Genomic DNA, 19,569 nt, shown 5'->3' with positions numbered 1-19,569 from the left:
CATGTAGGTACTTAAATAAAATTTAAAAAAACAACAAAAAGATTTTTTTTTAAAACAGCTACTTTTTTTAAAAACTGTCATTCTTTTCCCCCATGGTACGCTCCCTGGTATGCTCCCCGGTGCGCGTAACAGGCGCTTCCCCAGCAAAAATCGATTTTTTTTTTTTTGCCCCGCGGGGCTCTTTTATGGCCCCCACATCAAACCTAGGGGGTCAGGGAGGGTCTACCCTGCCCCCTTTTGGTCATTTCCCCCATTGTTTATGCCACCTCTTGTGTCTTGATCTTACCGAGACACAAGATGGCGGCTGCTCCGGACTGTTTGGAATGTTGACAGACACCCGAGAGCCAATCAGCTTTCCGCGCGCAAGTCGCGTAGCGTGCCCGGTGCGCTCCACGGTGCGCGTATCGGGGCGCGCTTATAGAAATATATATTTTTTGAACCTAAATTACTCAAAAACCACTGGAGCACATATCTTGAGACATAGCAAAGGCACATTGGGCTACTAGTCCCTACAATTTTGCCAAGTTTGGTGGAAATCCATTCAGCCGTTCGGGCTAAAAGTGAGGTCGACCGCCCTATGGAAATTAACATGGGGAAAACACGTTTTGGGACCCCCCTTTTATCTCGGCCCCGTCTTGACGAATCCCCCCTCAAACTTTAAGGGAAGGACCGGAGCGCCGCGAGGCAAATTTGAGGAAATTGTCTGGCAGATACCTCAACCGGCGCCAAAGTTATTCCCAATAGAATGTTGAGATTATGCATTGAAAATAATCCTAACTATAACTACCTACTGGCGACTGCCAGTAGGTAATATATATATACCAAGGCCAAGGCCTCTGTGAAGGCCGAAACGTTATGCTGAGGTGCGCCTTCCACCTGATTGAATAAATCACTGCTCACCTGCACTTGGGTCTCCTTCTCTTCTTCTGCGCCGCTGGTATCCGTGAATTGGGCTCCTGGCGAGAGAAAGCTGAGATCGTGTATATATATATATATATATATATATATATATATATATATAGATATATATAGATATATATGTATGTATGTTTGTGTATATATATATATATAGTGCAAGCGAGTAAACGGACCACCGACCAGTAAGTGTGGAACAATGCCTGCTGGGTAACGTAGTTCTATGAAAAGGAACTCTGGTGCAATCCGTGCCATGTTTTGCAGACACCGTCAACACTACTTCAGTGGTTGAGTTAGAGACAGAAGCTAATGGCACCAGTGGAACTATGTCGACACAAAGCATCAGAAGAAGGTAGTAACCGAAACGCGTCATGCAAATGTGTTGAATAAATGGATTTCAAACGTACCTTTGTGCCGCCTCTTCTACTTCCTACGAAGGAGAATGCTTTGGAATACAATGCGTGAAACCCATTACACGCGGGGATGGCACCTCTCAGCGAGCGTCTTAAGGCAGTGAATGCTTAAAGGAAGGGTGATAATGGGAGTGACCCGGACCGCCGGCACATATCAATGGCCGCATGACGACGCTGTCAAGCGCAGTTCATACTTCATGGAGGGGTCTCCTTACTTCATCGAGGTCCCCGAGCCTGCGAGCCGTTGACAATGTGAGGCATGAGAGTGAGGGAAATGAACTCTGTTTCCGAGGACAATTTTCAGTGCCATGGCTTCAAATCAAGTCAGCGAACATTGCTACTCGGCTGCACGTTGGGACAATGTAGTGCAAGCGAGTAAACGGACCACCGACCAGTAAGTGTGGAACAATGCCTGCTGGGTAACGTAGTTCTATGAAAAGGAACTCTGGTGCAATCCGTGCCATGTTTTGCAGACACCGTCAACACTACTTCAGTGGTTGAGTTAGAGACAGAAGCTAATGGCACCAGTGGAACTATGTCGACACAAAGCATCAGAAGAAGGTAGTAACCGAAACGCGTCATGCAAATGTGTTGAATAAATGGATTTCAAACGTACCTTTGTGCCGCCTCTTCTACTTCCTACGAAGGAGAATGCTTTGGAATACAATGCGTGAAACCCATTACACGCGGGGATGGCACCTCTCAGCGAGCGTCTTAAGGCAGTGAATGCTTAAAGGAAGGGTGATAATGGGAGTGACCCGGACCGCCGGCACATATCAATGGCCGCATGACGACGCTGTCAAGCGCAGTTCATACTTCATGGAGGAGTCTCCTTACTTCATCGAGGTCCCCGAGCCTGCGAGCCGTTGACAATGTGAGGCATGAGAGCGAGGGAAATGAACTCTGTTTCCGAGGACAATTTTCAGTGCCATGGCTTCAAATCAAGTCAGCGAACATTGCTACTCGGCTGCACGTTGGGACAATGTAGTGCAAGCGAGTAAACGGACCACCGACCAGTAAGTGTGGAACAATGCCTGCTGGGTAACGTAGTTCTATGAAAAGGAACTCTGGTGCAATCCGTGCCATGTTTTGCAGACACCGTCAACACTACTTCAGTGGTTGAGTTAGAGACAGAAGCTAATGGCACCAGTGGAACTATGTCGACACAAAGCATCAGAAGAAGGTAGTAACCGAAACGCGTCATGCAAATGTGTTGAATAAATGGATTTCAAACGTACCTTTGTGCCGCCTCTTCTACTTCCTACGAAGGAGAATGCTTTAGAATACAATGCGTGAAACCCATTACACGCGGGGATGGCCCCTCTCAGCGAGCGTCTTAAGGCAGTGAATGCTTAAAGGAAGGGTGATAATGGGAGTGACCCGGACCGCCGGCACATATCAATGGCCGCATGACGACGCTGTCAAGCGCAGTTCATACTTCATGGAGGGGTCTCCTTACTTCATCGAGGTCCCCGAGCCTGCGAGCCGTTGACAATGTGAGGCATGAGAGCGAGGGAAATGAACTCTGTTTCCGAGGACAATTTTCAGTGCCATGGCTTCAAATCAAGTCAGCGAACATTTCTACTCGGCTGCACGTTGGGACAATGTAGTGCAAGCGAGTAAACGGACCACCGACCAGTAAGTGTGGAACAATGCCTGCTGGGTAACGTAGTTCTATGAAAAGGAACTCTGGTGCAATCCGTGCCATGTTTTGCAGACACCGTCAACACTACTTCAGTGGTTGAGTTAGAGACAGAAGCTAATGGCACCAGTGGAACTATGTCGACACAAAGCATCAGAAGAAGGTAGTAACCGAAACGCGTCATGCAAATGTGTTGAATAAATGGATTTCAAACGTACCTTTGTGCCGCCTCTTCTACTTCCTACGAAGGAGAATGCTTTGGAATATATATATATATATATATATATATATATTCAATGAAAAAACCATAGGTTATAGACCATATATAGTTAGGAATTCGCATTTACAAAACCTTATTTTACTCGCATAAAACCATTGAAATTCCATATATAGTTAGTTGCGCTAACTATATATCGCGCACCCGCAATCCACTGCTGATGATGTCACATATTACATCATTCATGACATGGTCAGTGACATCACTGATGACATCACTGATGACATCTCAAATGACATCACTGATGACATCTCAAATGACATCACTGATGACATCACTGATGACATCTCATTTGACATTACTGATCACATCACTGATTTTATCATTCATGTGATAATACGATGAACCTCTTCAGACTCTAATATAACCTTAGATACAATCAGTGTAAACAGACACTCACAGACTGTCACTCATCCATGGAGTTACTCACACACCTAGTCAGTCATGCAAAGAATCAATCACACCTCCATTTCCTCAACTATACAGTTATGCAAACTTTACTTATTCAAACATATACTAACACATATTTACTCTCTTATACAATCCCTGATACAAGTTCACAATGATCCATACAGCCACTCACACATTCACTGGCTCTTATGCACAGTTATTTATATATGTCAACTCTCACATGTACTGTGTTTCACATATGTACTTACTTTGACATGTAGCACTGAGATATCCATTCACTCACCAATACACTCATGCACACAGTCAACTGCCCATACAGCTGTTTCCACATGCACTTTTGAAACCATACATCTAGTGAATCAACTGCTCACACATCTATGCACAGAGTCATACACCTCCCAGCCACCCACACACACACTCAGTCTCCCATACAAATACTAAGGTAACCAATCAATAACCCATATAGTTACTCATATAGCTACTTATCAACACATGCAACAGTTTACAGAACAACAGACATAATGATGCACAAATTAAGACAGTTTAGTCACTAACCCATGCACTCAGTGAGACACATTTAATCACTCACTCATACAGTCAGTCATGCACCTACTAAATCCTTCATCCAGACACTTATACATCCACTCATTCTTCAATATGTAAGACATATTTTAACTTCACAGAAACATACAGTCACTGGATGTTGTCATCAGTGATGTCATTTGAGATGTCATCAGTGATGTCATCAGTGATGTCACTGACCATGTCATGAATGATGTAATATGTGACATCATCAGCAGTGGATTGCGGGTGCGCGATATATAGTTAGCGCAACTAACTATATATGGAATTTCAATGGTTTTATGCGAGTAAAATAAGGTTTTGTAAATGCGAATTCCTAACTATATATGGTCTATAACCTATGGTTTTTTCATTGAATTTCAATGGTTTTTTAAATGCAAATTTCTAACTATATATGGTCTATAACCTATGGTTTTTTCAGTGAATTTCATTGGTTTTTTAAAAGCTAACATCTGTAGCTGTAAAATGTATTATTCTTTAAATCCCAAAATATATTTAGATGTTTATTGATAATTTTTTTTTTAATATTTTTTTTCTTCGCTTCTAGTTCGCGAACCGGGAAGCTTTCCGTTAGCTCATCTTGATGCCGCGATCTAGTCCGCGAACCGGTCAACGTTACGTTAGCGGAACAGTGACGCGCCGCGGAAGCGCGACGTATCACGTTATCGCGTAATGCGTCTAATGACGCGCCGCGTTAGCGCTCCCGGAAGTGCTCCGGACCGCGAACCGGAAGCGATCTGGGACGCGGCGCGCGCCGCGTAACGTAAGCGGAACAGGTCATGTGACTTGTTTATCAAACTTCTCATTGGTTCATTTCACTTTTGGTTTCCAAATGATGTATGACTAGGTCATGTGACCTAAAAATAACACTTTTCATTGGCTCAGAACTTTTGTTTTCCCCAAATCAAGTAAACCCCTCCTTATTTCCTCACTCTGACTTTCATCTTGGTGAGAGAAAGACCATTTATCTGAAGATCCACAATGGCTTCCATTGTTGCTGCAGCTGGTGCACCCCCACCACCACCTCCACCTCCCCATAAGAAGAGAGGACCACCCAGTCAAATTATGACTAACAGAGAGGAGGAAGATGAGGAAGAAGAAGAAGAGGAGAGAGAGGGACAACAATTTGTTGATGAGTTGCCCCGGGTTTCTAAACGAAAAACCAGTTTCATCTGGCAGTTTTTCACCATCCCTCCTGGAACCAAGAAAGTGAATGCAAAATATGCCACCTGCCTCATCTGTGACCACAGATTGTCGAGAGGCACAGAAAAGAAGTACAGTATGGGGAACTATACAATGCACCGTCACATGAGCAGGTGGCATCCCTTGAACTACAGCCGGGCTGAGTTAAGGGATCTTGTAGACAATCCGACGGCAACTCCTGTGGCAAGATCTACATCCACATTGTCTTTGACGGGAAGAGAGGCACAAGAGACTGTGCCAAACATCCAACGTAACTTCCAGCACATGAAGGTGTCTTGTATTTACTGTGGTGCTATGCTGTCATATGGCAACATGAGTGTCAACCTCATGAACATTGCATATGAAAATCATAAGTGCCCTAATGCACCCAAAAAGTAATTTTCTTTTTTTTTGCTCCAGTTGAGCCGTTTTGAAAGCCTGTTTTTTGTTGTCTCCCCTCCTTAAAAAACACAAAAAAAACATAAAACAGTTCTAAAAATACAAAAAAATCAAAAAATGTTCAAAAAATTACAAAAAAAACATAAAACAACAAAAACAAAAAAAAACAGTTCTTTTCAGAACTACCTCCCCTTTCAAACAAAATTGCTAGAATGTTTATCACTCTGGCAAGCTCTATTTCTTTTGGTTCGCTTCAAGTTCGCTGACCGGTTCGCGAACTTTAAGCGAACTAAAAAAAATATTTTTTAAAAAAAAAAGAAGAGTTAGTATAAGGGAAGTAAACAGAGAATAATGTAAAAAGAAAGACAGCTAGAGAGAGTAAATGAGAGATACTGTCAATGACATCATCAGCAGTGCATTGCGGGTAAAAAGAGTGGAAAACATTTACCTTATAATTCTTGTTACCTTTTTTAAATATTTTTTCATACTTTCAATCTGTAAAACAAAGAACAAACATTTCAAAAAATATTAAAACATGTATTTAAAAATTAGAAAAGACAAGGGAAAAGGTTCAAAAACAAACAGTTTTTCAACAACTTTGACATTTACAGAAGTCTCTGCTTCTCTACGTTCCCTACACAATCCTAAAGATATATATTCGAAAGAAACTGTATCTTGATATTGCTGAACTGAGGCCTATTTTGAAACATGATGTTTTTCTTGCACTGCTAATGTCTCACAATAGTGATGCAATAGCAGCGCAAAAAAGATGTAAAGTCATAATAAAATTGTGTCTAACATTGTAAATGATTGTTTTAGGATGCAAATAAGATGTGTGCTTTCAAGAGCTTTCTTTGAGGTGAGGCCTCTTTTTTTTATAAAAAAAAAACACTACCCAGAAGTACAGCACTCTAAGCATTAAAATTGATATTTACAGAACTCACCTTACCCATATGTACCACACATTTCTAAATGTATATCATAAGGACAAAAAGCATAACATTAATTATACATGTTAAATGGTTTATTTTTGCTGTTCTCAGAATGTATCAAATTTCACTTAAATCAGTGACTTGAAGGTATTCATCATGTAACAGCGGGGAAAAAAAAACACAATCAAAATGACTGTGTTTAAAAAACCCATACAACCTAAGAAATCTGATTTCAAAACTTCTTAAAATTAACTTACTTTCAATGACGTCGAAGGATCTCCTATAAACAGCATCCACTCTGTTGTGCTTTAAATATTTTCAGCCCGCCACTTTCTGAAAGAAAACCTCCATCGATACGTGAAATATGTTACATAGAAAAAAAACTTCTCTCATTATATCACATGTTTCCACTAGGCCAAATCATGTTGCCGCGATTCGCAAATCTTGTAATTCTTCCAATCAAATCCCGACATTTTCTATTTTCGCAACTTTCAAAAATAAAATATTTGAGATTATTTTCACAATCCTGGACTACTAATATCTTACTCTTCTTTGTCAGTCATGTTCTCCTTTTCCTATGACACTGATACTGCTTACTATGAAGCAGACTTACTTGCATTAGGTTTATATAGTTGAATTTTTAATCGAGACAGCATTGCAGACTTACATTCCCTCTACTTAAAATTTTGGTTTTAAAAACACCAGGTAAGAATTTTTAAGGTCAAACGGCAATTTTTTTTTGAACGTTACAACAGAATCATTACAGAATGACCAGCCGTTTCCAGACTTTAAGTAAGCTGTATAATGTCCTGATGTTGTTGATGGACCATCGTGATAGATAATTGCTACAGTAACAAAAGTCCTCCCTGATATTGACAGCTGAGAAGCCACAAAATTTTTTATTAAAGTTGACAATTTTGTTCCATCAGGCCTACATCGTTGCATCATTAAAATGACATACTGGCCATATCTACGTATAAATAATGTTGACATCATATCACATTTACATTGGCTACACTCCATGTTGTGATCCGCTGCATTTACTAGCTTATTAAAGGAGACTGATTTACTGTCTGGCAAAGTTAAATATATAAATCTTTCTGAGTCTACACTAGTAGTACTTGATACCATACAGTTCTCGCAGTCATGCTGCCATTGATAAGAAAGCCCAAACAGGTGATCTACATCTACACCCTCAACTTGCAATATATCAAGCATATACATTAAAAACTCCTGACAATCTTGCTGATTATTTTCAGAGAAGTCTGTTTGACCTGAACATTCATCTAACAGATAACGAACTTCAGACACACTTTCTACTTTTGTTCGATCACTGCTACATTTCTCGAAAACAGAATTCAACAAACAGCATAAAATTTGTTCAGAATTCAACAGAATCTGTTCTTTTAAACTCTCTAGTGAAAAGAGAACATTAACCACTACATTTGCATAGCAGTTGACACCAGAACTGTTTTCAAATTGAAAACCGACAACATCTTCAACAGAATCCACTTTCTTTCTGCTAACAATTTTCGGTTCATTGACTTTTAGTCTTTTTGCAACAACCTCCCTACTATTACTGCTATTTCTACGTTTGCGGCCTACCACACGTTTCTCAAACAAAGGATATTGAGGCAAATGTGGCGCATACTCTCTTCTTAACCTATTGTATTCCTTAACACAATCTAGATCCGCACAAATGTTTGTGACATCACAGTCAATCAAGTACAATCCCGATAAAGTTCTAACTCGTGACAATGCCACATATGCCATACCCTCCTTGAACACAGAACTGCCAATATTCACCAATGCACAGTCTACACTTAAACCTTGCGATTTATGGATTGTCACCGCATATGCCAAGCAAACAGGAAACTGTTTACGGCGAACATATAAATCTTTAACAAGCAAAAACCTAGCAGAACAACGACCAATTTGCTGTACTTCCTCAATGCCATCAAATTTAATTTTTAAAAATTCTATTCCATCTCTATTTCTGTATTTCTCAAAATCAACAACATTACCCATTGATCCATTTACCAGACCTCTTTCTACATGTAAATTCCTTCTCAAAATAATTCGGCAATTTAAACACACATTCAAAGTCTTTTCAAAACCCGCTGTTTTAGATATAGTCTTCTCTAATGAATCCAATTTTGATTTCAAATTGTCTGACAAAATAATTGTTGATCCCATATGCTCTAATTTGTCGATAGCTTCAAGTTTCACAATCTCTTGCTTTTCTAAATTCAACATTTTGTTGTTGAAGATGGCACATTCTGCAAGAGTTGGCATGAGACATATCCCGGATTTCTTCTCAGTAATTTTCTGAAAAATATTCTCAGGCACAATATCTTGTTTGGGATACAAATTTGACAGTAACCGTGCATTTAAAGCTTCTTTCCCATGCTCGGTCACTTTTCCAATTCTAATATCTTGTAGAATATTCTTGTAATCTTCATCCTTTGCCTGACGCATATTTTGATGCAGTTCTGCATAATTGAAGTTTAACCATATATTGACGTTGCCAATGCTCCCTAGGCACTTCCTGGTATCTTCATGCGTGAGTATTTTGAACACAGGTTGACCTTTTACTGGTGTCAGCTGTAGAAGATCTCCGAAAACAATAATGTGTTTCCCACCAAATAAGACATCATATTCAGTTTTAAGTACTTCTTGCATTCTCAAATGCACAAAGGCAAGCATGACATTGGAAACCATGCTTACTTCGTCAATGATAAGTAGTTTCATTTTCCTCAAAACTCTTGAAACTTCACAGCAAGCATCTCCAGATAACTTGTTGTATTGTAATTTGTTGTCATGCTCCACCGGCAGCATCAATAGACGATGCAAAGTAATACCTTTAATATTATGTGCTGCCAGTCCAGTAGGAGCGGTGACAACACAAGACAGCGATGACTCAGTCCTTTCCTGCAAATAACAAGAGATTGCTTTAATGAGGAAACTTTTTCCAGTTCCCGCTTCTCCACTCACGTACAGTCGGACAGGCTTCAACGACGTACACGAGCACTCTTTCTTCTCATGACTTAATCCGTGCTCAATTTCCTTGGTAACTTCATCATATATTTTCCTCTGCTCAACGTTGAGTTGTTTTTCCAAGTCTTGTAAGTTAACTGAATCCTCCTGAGCATGTGCCATGGCTCTTTCTACTTCATTCATAGCAGTGGCAGCTTCATTTTCGATAATAGGTCCTCCAAGTGGATCTTGACTCAATGAAACAGAACTCTGACTGTCCTGAGAACTGTCTCTGGCAATCTCGGCTGCAATCGTTGCTTCCTGCTCAATTTCCAAAGTTAGCATTTCTTGATATTTAGAAAAAGCAGGACATTCTATGGACTCCTTGGCTGCATTGAAAGAGTCTTCGTAACAGAGGAAATCTCCAAGCAGTTCCTCTTCTGCACGCCAAGGCTTGAAAAGTTGCAAAAGTGCTAAATAGAAAAACTCCTTTTTTTCTGGAGATTCGCCACTTAATTTTCGATGGTTTACTAATTGGCATTTTCTTTGCTTGACCAGGCATCCCTCACTTCCAATTACAGCATACACTCCTTTCTCAATATCTTCTTTGATGTTCCTCTTGAATATATAATTTTGGAGAACCTCATATAGACAAATATTCTCAAGGTGACTGCTTCGATTTGGATAATATGTATCCAACATGTTGGTCTTCAAAATGTCGGTACTGTTTGGTTCCTTTTCTGCCAAATACTCAATTTCCCGAACAGGTTTAAGAACTCGATTTCGCGTTGCAGCAAGACCAAGACTCGCCCAAACGAGACTCCTGGATTTGGCATAGAGACTTGCTGAAGACAATCGATCAGAACATTCGTAAGCTCCGATTTCTCGATGCGACAACATCTTCAGACTGAAACTGTACAACTTCTTGCTGAGGCTCTTTTCATGGGAAATGTCCTCCCACATATCCTTCAGTTCGGTCTTTTCTTTTTTGGTGATGTAAGATGTCACATACCGAGCCACAGCCATACAGTTGTCAGCCACAAACTGTATATCCATGTTGGCATTCCACATGGACAAAATCACTGGGTTGTAGTCATTGATGTACTTGGACTCTTCGTTCCTTTTCAAATTGTATGTATTCTTGGGTGATTTCCTCGTCACATTATGTCGCAGCGAAGACATCAAACTGTTCACTCTTCCTTTAGAAATCACCGGTCGTGGAAAGTTGAAACGACATTTGGTGTAGAACTTGTCCTTGTTTCTGAATTTACGACGACAGTACTTTCCACAACGATGGCTTTGGAAACGTAGAACTTGTTCTCTTAGACTTTTCTTCTCCGTTGCGTTTGGAACAGCACACGTAGAATACTGTTCGATGAAATTCATCACTAAGTCATCCGGATCTGTTCCAAATTTAGGTGCATCCTTGATCCACAGCAACATATGTATATGAGGGGCACCTCTTGCTTGGTACTCCTTTCTCCAGAAGAAATCCAACACCTCTCCAAGAGGTGGATTCTTTTTATTTGTGATGAAAGACATCATAGCTTCAAATCTATGATTGAAGTACCTGCATACATTCACAGGATCCAAAGAACACAGTTCTCCAGGTGTCTTGAATTCAATGTTTTCAATATTTCCATTTGCCTCTCGTAGAAATTCAAGTAAGTCATCCCAGCCATACTCGGCACAGCTCAGAGTGAGGAACCATGTCGGAGTTCCTAAGTTCCTCAGCATACATTTTAAGTCACCATGACGACGGTACCAGTACTCATTAGTACCACGCTGACACGCCATGAGATTAATTAAGTGAGAATCCAAAATACTGTCTTGGACATTGACTTTATGCATAAAGTCACTTGCCGAGATGTTTCGCATCTGTATACCACTTTTTAAGATGTGGTTCACTGCATATGACAGTCCAGACAGATCGCTTTCAAACAGGAGATGAAACAAATAGGGAATGCATTGCCGAAACCTAGGATCTTCTGCATACAATCGTAAAGTCCGGTATTCAGACGCAGGAATTTCACGAGGTCGCTCATCATATCTTCCTCCTTGACCTGTGGGAAATAGCTGTGGGAAACACCGAGCTTCCAAACTTTCCTCCCAAACACTAATGGGACTCCCTTTGGCTTGTTTCATTTGAAACAACTCAATAGCATTCCCCATCACTTCCTTGGAATGCAAAGGATGAACACTATAATGTTCATATATTTCTTCACTTTTAGAGGCCTCTACTTTCTCAATTTGGCCAGCACACAAATCGCTATCCTCTTCATCACTTACTTCCTCTTCTGCAACATATACATTCTTATAGTACTTATTATTTTTCTTCAAATACACTGTTGCCTTTTTGACTTTCCTAACATCCACTAAATCTTGCCATATTTTCTTATTCTTTGTCGGAACCCCATTAACCAAGATAACCAGAGGTTCCTCTTCCACTTTTTCTATTCCAATTGTGTTAATGTTTTTGTTCAAATCTAGAGGCAAATAAACAACTCTTCCCTTTAATCCTCTCTGTAAATCTGCTGGAGGCAATTTCCCTGTCTTTGGCTCCATTCTTACAATAGCCTGAAAGGGATGGATACTTTGAATCAAAATAGATTCATAAGTATTTAAATCCTTCAATTCAGAAGGAATCTCAACCAATTCCAGATTATTATGAACTGCCCTAGCAGGCATCTGGTTTTGGTTTAATTTATTACAACAATAAGTACACACACGTTGATCCGATCCCAAATCAAAATAATTTTCTACCATCAAGTATGTGGCTAAATCCTTCCATTCACTATTATTTTCCCTTTCACTTTTTGCATATAAATCCACTACCTTAGTCTGATTCTTATAATAAGTGCGTCGACAACATACACAAGTGAAATTAGGCCTCTCACTTGATTTCATCTGAAACGTGGCAATTTCCTTCTGAAAATTATCTGTACTGGAAACCTGTACATTATCTTCCACATTACCCTCTACTTCAGGGTCAATTTGAACATTCTCATCTTTACTACCAAAGTAACAAAACTCAATTTCTTCACAAAGATTCTTCACATCTATTTCAGAACCATGCAAAAGAGCAGCACATAACTGTTTAAGCATAATTGCTGGACTCTTAGCATAATACAACATTCTCACTAATTTTCTCACTTTATTATGATGCACTGCTAGCATCCTGAAATGATGAAAAACACTCTGGCATACTCTCCTGGAAAGACAAGCCAGTGAATGACCACGCAAACCTGTCATTTGTCTCACTCTGCAAGGATCTAAATCTTGCAACAACTTCATTTTCTGCTTCAAACTTTTCTTATTAAATGTCCGTATAAAATCACATAGCAAATTGATGGAAACCTGTCGCACACTGCAAATAGAACTACACTTCCAAATGTACACAGGACCCTTAGGACGTCTTCCTAAAACCTCATCACTTAGCGCCTCTTCTGTCTCTGTTGTCACAAGTAGTTCTTTTTCAACTGGACAACCATCCTTCACTTCATAAGCTCGACCACTGATGTCAACTGCATGCACCAAATCATTATCCTGAAAATAAGTCTCCTCATTAAAAAATGCCTCAGAACTTGAACTATGCATCCATTCTCCAGAAAAAACTTCACAAAAGTTAGTACGATTTACTACTCTCTTCCATCTACTTTTTGTTTTGAAATCAGAAATTACCTTGCTTAGTTTCCTAATTCTATTGATTACCAAAATAAACAACTTTCGCTTGATTTCAAAAGCATGATCAATAATTTTCTCTACATTTTTCTTCTTCCTATAAAATGCCGCTTTCTGTTGGCCTTTCTTTTTAATATTTTTCAATAAATTAACTAATATCCTATTACGGAACATTCGTTGTCGAATGTCCCTAAACTGTTGTTTCCTTCTACTATCATGCACAGAGTTATCTCTTCCTCTACCAGTAACATTTGTGATGGGTCTCTCCTTTCCATTTAAATTACTTCTCTTTTTGTTAAGAGACACATTTTTTTGAGCAAAATTTTTTTTACTACAAATATTTCTTAAGAATGATTTCGTGCTCTTACCCGGACCTTTCTTGGTGTTTTGACAAGTATTTGGGGAAGAGGACTGCTGCAATAAAACATCATCCTGCTGTCTTTGACGTTTTCTAGCCTTTCGTATTCGACTTCTGGAAGGCATTTTCCAAACTATGAAAGAATCTGCAGTTGAATCTGTGAAAAAATATAATATAAAATGTTATTAACCACTATTACCAAACAGTAAATAAATAACAGTCATCTAAAACTTAATGCTGTACTAATTATTTAACATAGCAAATATTTTCCACCAGCACTGCATCACAAAAATGACACTCAATGGTACAAAACAGGCATACAACACTCATAAATCACTCCCTAATATTTTAAATCATTAATTCAGGATGACGATAAGATGTAGCCTATCTAAAGGTTTGTTTAGGCCCAGATCTTTGGACTGGGGTGAATGTGTGTCATTGATCCACATTCAGTCCATCACCTGTTTTGTTTATTTGAGGTGAGGCCAACACATGGTTGCAGATAAGATTTTCACTGAAAAAAAACCAAGGTAAAAAAACATGTGAAGGCCTACCAATGAAGTAAATCATTAAATGAAAACCAATACATTTCTGGAAATATGCACTACTAGTGCTTCATAAGATGTTTTGGATCATATTTATAAGTTATTTGAGTATCTAGTATGCTATTTTACATTCTTCATGGTGCAAATTTATTGTAAATACGCTCCCACCTGCGGTTGGCAAATTTAGATTTTGATTATGGGAGTTAGATAGGCATGTTAATAATTTCCCAAAAATGGTATATAACCCCAAACAACCTTTGAAGCAAATGCTCTTAGCCATGTTATCCACCTCCCATTGGATAACATGGCTAAGAAATGCTTGCAAATGTGATAAAAAAAGGCCTGCAATGCATGAATAACGCAGAAAAATCAGCGATATTCATGCATTTTCCAACAAATGCTCTTAGCCATGTTATCCACTTCCTATTAAATAACATGGCTAAGAACTGCTCAGGGCCCCATGAGGAACGCTTTCCATTTAAAAAGGGAAAAATAACATCAAAGACACTAAAATGCCTTCTAAATATGAACCCAAACAACCTATGAAGCAATGAGAAAAAAACGGCCACAATGCATGAATATAGCAGAAAAATCAGCGATATTCATGCATTTTCCAGCAAATGCTCTTAGCCATGTTATCCACTTCCTATTAAATAACATGGCTAAGAACTGCTCAGGGCCCCATGAGGAACGCTTTCCATTTAAAAAGGGAAAAATAACATCAAAGACACTAAAATACCTTCTAAATATGAACCCAAACAACCTATGAAGCAATGTGAAAAAAACGGCCACAATGCATGAATATAGCAGAAAAATCAGCGATATTCATGCATTTTCCAGCAAATGCTCTTAGCCATGTTATCCACTTCCAATTAAATAACATGGCTAAGAACTGCTCAGGGCCCCATGAGGAACGCTTTCCATTTAAAAAGGGAAAAATAACATCAAAGACACTAAAATACCTTCTAAATATGAACCCAAACAACCTATGAAGCAATGTGAAAAAAACGGCCACAATGCATGAATATAGCAGAAAAATCAGCGATATTCATGCATTTTCCAGCAAATGCTCTTAGCCATGTTATCCACTTCCAATTAAATAACATGGCTAAGAACTGCTCAGGGCACCATGAGGAACGCTTTCCATTTAAAAAGGGAAAAATAACATCAAAGACACTAAAATGCCTTCTAAATATGAACCCAAACAACCTATGAAGCAATGTGAAAAAAAACTGCCGCAATGCATGAATATAGCAGAAAAATCAGCGATATTCATGCATTTTCCAACAAATGCTCTTAGCCATGTTATCCACTTCCTATTAAATAACATGGCTAAGAACTGCTCAGGGCACCATGAGGAACGCTTTCCATTTAAAAAGGGAAAAATAACATCAAAGACACTAAAATGCCTTCTAAATATGAACCCAAACAACCTATGAAGCAATGAGAAAAAAACGGCCACAATGCATGAATATAGCAGAAAAATCAGCGATATTCATGCATTTTCCAGCAAATGCTCTTAGCCATGTTATCCACTTCCAATTAAATAACATGGCTAAGAACTGCTCAGGGCCCCATGAGGAACGCTTTCCATTTAAAAAGGGAAAAATAACATCAAAGACACTAAAATACCTTCTAAATATGAACCCAAACAACCTATGAAGCAATGTGAAAAAAACGGCCACAATGCATGAATATAGCAGAAAAATCAGCGATATTCATGCATTTTCCAGCAAATGCTCTTAGCCATGTTATCCACTTCCAATTAAATAACATGGCTAAGAACTGCTCAGGGCCCCATGAGGAACGCTTTCCATTTAAAAAGGGAAAAATAACATCAAAGACACTAAAATACCTTCTAAATATGAACCCAAACAACCTATGAAGCAATGTGAAAAAAACGGCCACAATGCATGAATATAGCAGAAAAATCAGCGATATTCATGCATTTTCCAGCAAATGCTCTTAGCCATGTTATCCACTTCCAATTAAATAACATGGCTAAGAACTGCTCAGGGCCCCATGAGGAACGCTTTCCATTTAAAAAGGGAAAAATAACATCAAAGACACTAAAATACCTTCTAAATATGAACCCAAACAACCTATGAAGCAATGTGAAAAAAACGGCCACAATGCATGAATATAGCAGAAAAATCAGCGATATTCATGCATTTTCCAGCAAATGCTCTTAGCCATGTTATCCACTTCCAATTAAATAACATGGCTAAGAACTGCTCAGGGCACCATGAGGAACGCTTTCCATTTAAAAAGGGAAAAATAACATCAAAGACACTAAAATACCTTCTAAATATGAACCCAAACAACCTATGAAGCAATGTGAAAAAAACGGCCACAATGCATGAATATAGCAGAAAAATCAGCGATATTCATGCATTTTCCAGCAAATGCTCTTAGCCATGTTATCCACTTCCAATTAAATAACATGGCTAAGAACTGCTCAGGGCACCATGAGGAACGCTTTCCATTTAAAAAGGGAAAAATAACATCAAAGACACTAAAATGCCTTCTAAATATGAACCCAAACAACCTATGAAGCAATGTGAAAAAAAACTGCCGCAATGCATGAATATAGCAGAAAAATCAGCGATATTCATGCATTTTCCAACAAATGCTCTTAGCCATGTTATCCACTTCCTATTAAATAACATGGCTAAGAACTGCTCAGGGCACCATGAGGAACGCTTTCCATTTAAAAAGGGAAAAATAACATCAAAGACACTAAAATGCCTTCTAAATATGAACCCAAACAACCTATGAAGCTCTAACAGTACATATCCTGAAATTTAATTCATTTCAAAATTCGTTTTTAAACACAGCATATAAATCAATTGTATACCTGCATTCATGAAGAAATGACTAAAAATGTCCTTGAGACACATGAAAGTGTTTTCTGGAATGCCCTAGCACCATTTTTGGGACACTATTAACATGGCTAGGTAACTCCCATAATCAAAATCTAAATTTGCCAAGCACAAGTGGGAGCGTATTTACAAGACACTTGTCCCATGAGGAACACTTTACATTTTAAAAGGCGAACACAACATCTTAGACACTCAAATACCTTATAAATATGGCCCAAAACAACCTATGAAGCTCTAGCAGTACATATCTAGAAATGTAATTGATTTCTTAAATCGTTTTTAAAAGCAACATATCTGTTTCAGCTTACATAACAGACCATGAAATGGCCTCCATGTATTACAATATCTTGTGTAACTGCATGCCAGAATGTTACACCAAATATGCAATTATAATTTCTCTTTGAAACTAATTCTATTAGTATATCACTAGAGACAAAACCACATTTTAAAAACACAGCTTTCTTCATCATTTTCTCCTTAAATCATACTATTCTCTATCTAAATTAAATAAATCTTTTCTCACCTTAGCAAATATTTTTTGAGTTTTGAAAACAGTCTCAGAAATACACCAAATTGTCTTCAGCAGAAGAAAAAGGATGCACTCCAAAGGCTGCAGCTATTGAAAGCACAGAAATACAGATATTCTTTTCACATATCTCTCATATTAGCCAATCATACCTCTTCCCTCACTTTTTTCAAATCAAAACCCTTCCCCCCTCTGCCCTGTCTGCCTTGTTTCCATAGCAACCACCTCCTGGAAGACCTCTCATGTTTGCAAATTCACACAACAATGTTTCAATTGAACTCTGAACTCTCAGTGCACCTGCGTATCCAGTGCAATCTTTCATTAAATGTTTCTTCCTTGACCATTCAAATTACATCTTTCAAAGAACACATCCATGCACCCTAACTTTCTGTTTTCAGAAATGGAAATGCACCAATCACTGCTAATGAATCATTAGCATTGTAAATCCACAGTTTTTTTTCTTTAGAAACTCCTACTGTTTCAACTGCCCTTTCATTACCACACTTCATCTGACTGCAGAACAACCTTCTTCCACCATGTTTAACGTCTGGATTGTTGGACATAGTTACATCCACTGGGCTCAAAGGTATGCTGAGAGCAGAAATTTACACAACCTCAATTTACAAGATGTGGAAATTAAGTGGTTGGGCCAAAGAGGATTAAAATGTCACCAATTGATACCATTGGTGAAAACCTTTATGCATTTGCCAAAACCTGACCTGTTAATAGTGCACTGTGGAGGTAATGATTTGGGCACTTTGACAGGGGTAGGTCTGGAAATGCTTTTAAAGGACACCTTGGAGCAATTAATGGCACTTTTTCCTCAAACTGCCTTGGTATATTCCAATATATGCCAAAGACAGAAATGGAGGTGGTCCAACCAATTTTGTCCACAAATTGAGAAAGCGAGGAAGCATGTAAACAAATCTGTTTCAGCTTACATGAGAGACCATGGAATGGGCTCTCTGTACAACAATAACTTGCGTTACTACATGCAAGATATCTACAGAGGAGATGGAGTTCACTTCTCAGATGAGGGCAACAGAATTTTCATTCTGAATTTAAGACTCTGCATTGGTACCTACTTATAAGTACCTAAATGTACCATAAACCCAAAAGCTCTTCTCAGAGCTACCCTACATCTGATCACTCACAATTATTATTTTTCTCTAACTTTTTTCACTAATTTTCCACAAAATTCGCTCCCCGGAGCGCTACCCGGTTCGCTAACCGAAAGCTAACCTCGCGGAATTTTTTTAAAAAAAATTTTTTTTCCGCACATATAAGCCTCCTCAGCCACGCTCAGAAAACCTAGGGGGTCAAGATAAGTCTACCATGACCCCTTCTACCCATTCTAAACATTATTTGCCCTCCATCTTGTATCTTAATGCGAACGAAACACAAAATGGTGGACTCCCGTGACGCTTAAGGTTCGCTAACCGGGCAGCTTCCCGGAAAGCGGTCCTAAAAAAAGGCGGGAAAGTAATTTACAGAATAACGACTAGAAACACTCTCACCAAATATAGATTAGCTCATACTACATAACAATCCCTTCCATTCTCACAAATTTCATTGAAATTCCATTTAGCCATTTAGCCTGTAGACCTCTCCAAGTACCGTGAGGTAAATTACTTCACAAAACACATCTGAATTGTTGGAATTGACAACCAATGAAAATGTTACTTTCATTTTCTACTTTTATTACCTGACATTTGATTGGTTATATACCTGTATATATATAAAGGGAGAGAAGGAAACACAGCCATTTTGACTACTACTTCTTGTTGTACCTCCTATTTCAAAAGCTTCAAAAAACTTCAACTTCTTTGTGAAGGTAAGTTATAATTT

Source organism: Lissotriton vulgaris, chromosome 4_1 (assembly GCF_964263255.1).
Source record: "Lissotriton vulgaris chromosome 4_1, aLisVul1.2, whole genome shotgun sequence".
In the NCBI taxonomy this organism is placed as follows: domain Eukaryota; kingdom Metazoa; phylum Chordata; class Amphibia; order Caudata; family Salamandridae; genus Lissotriton; species Lissotriton vulgaris.
Note: the sequence above shows the minus strand (reverse complement) of the source record.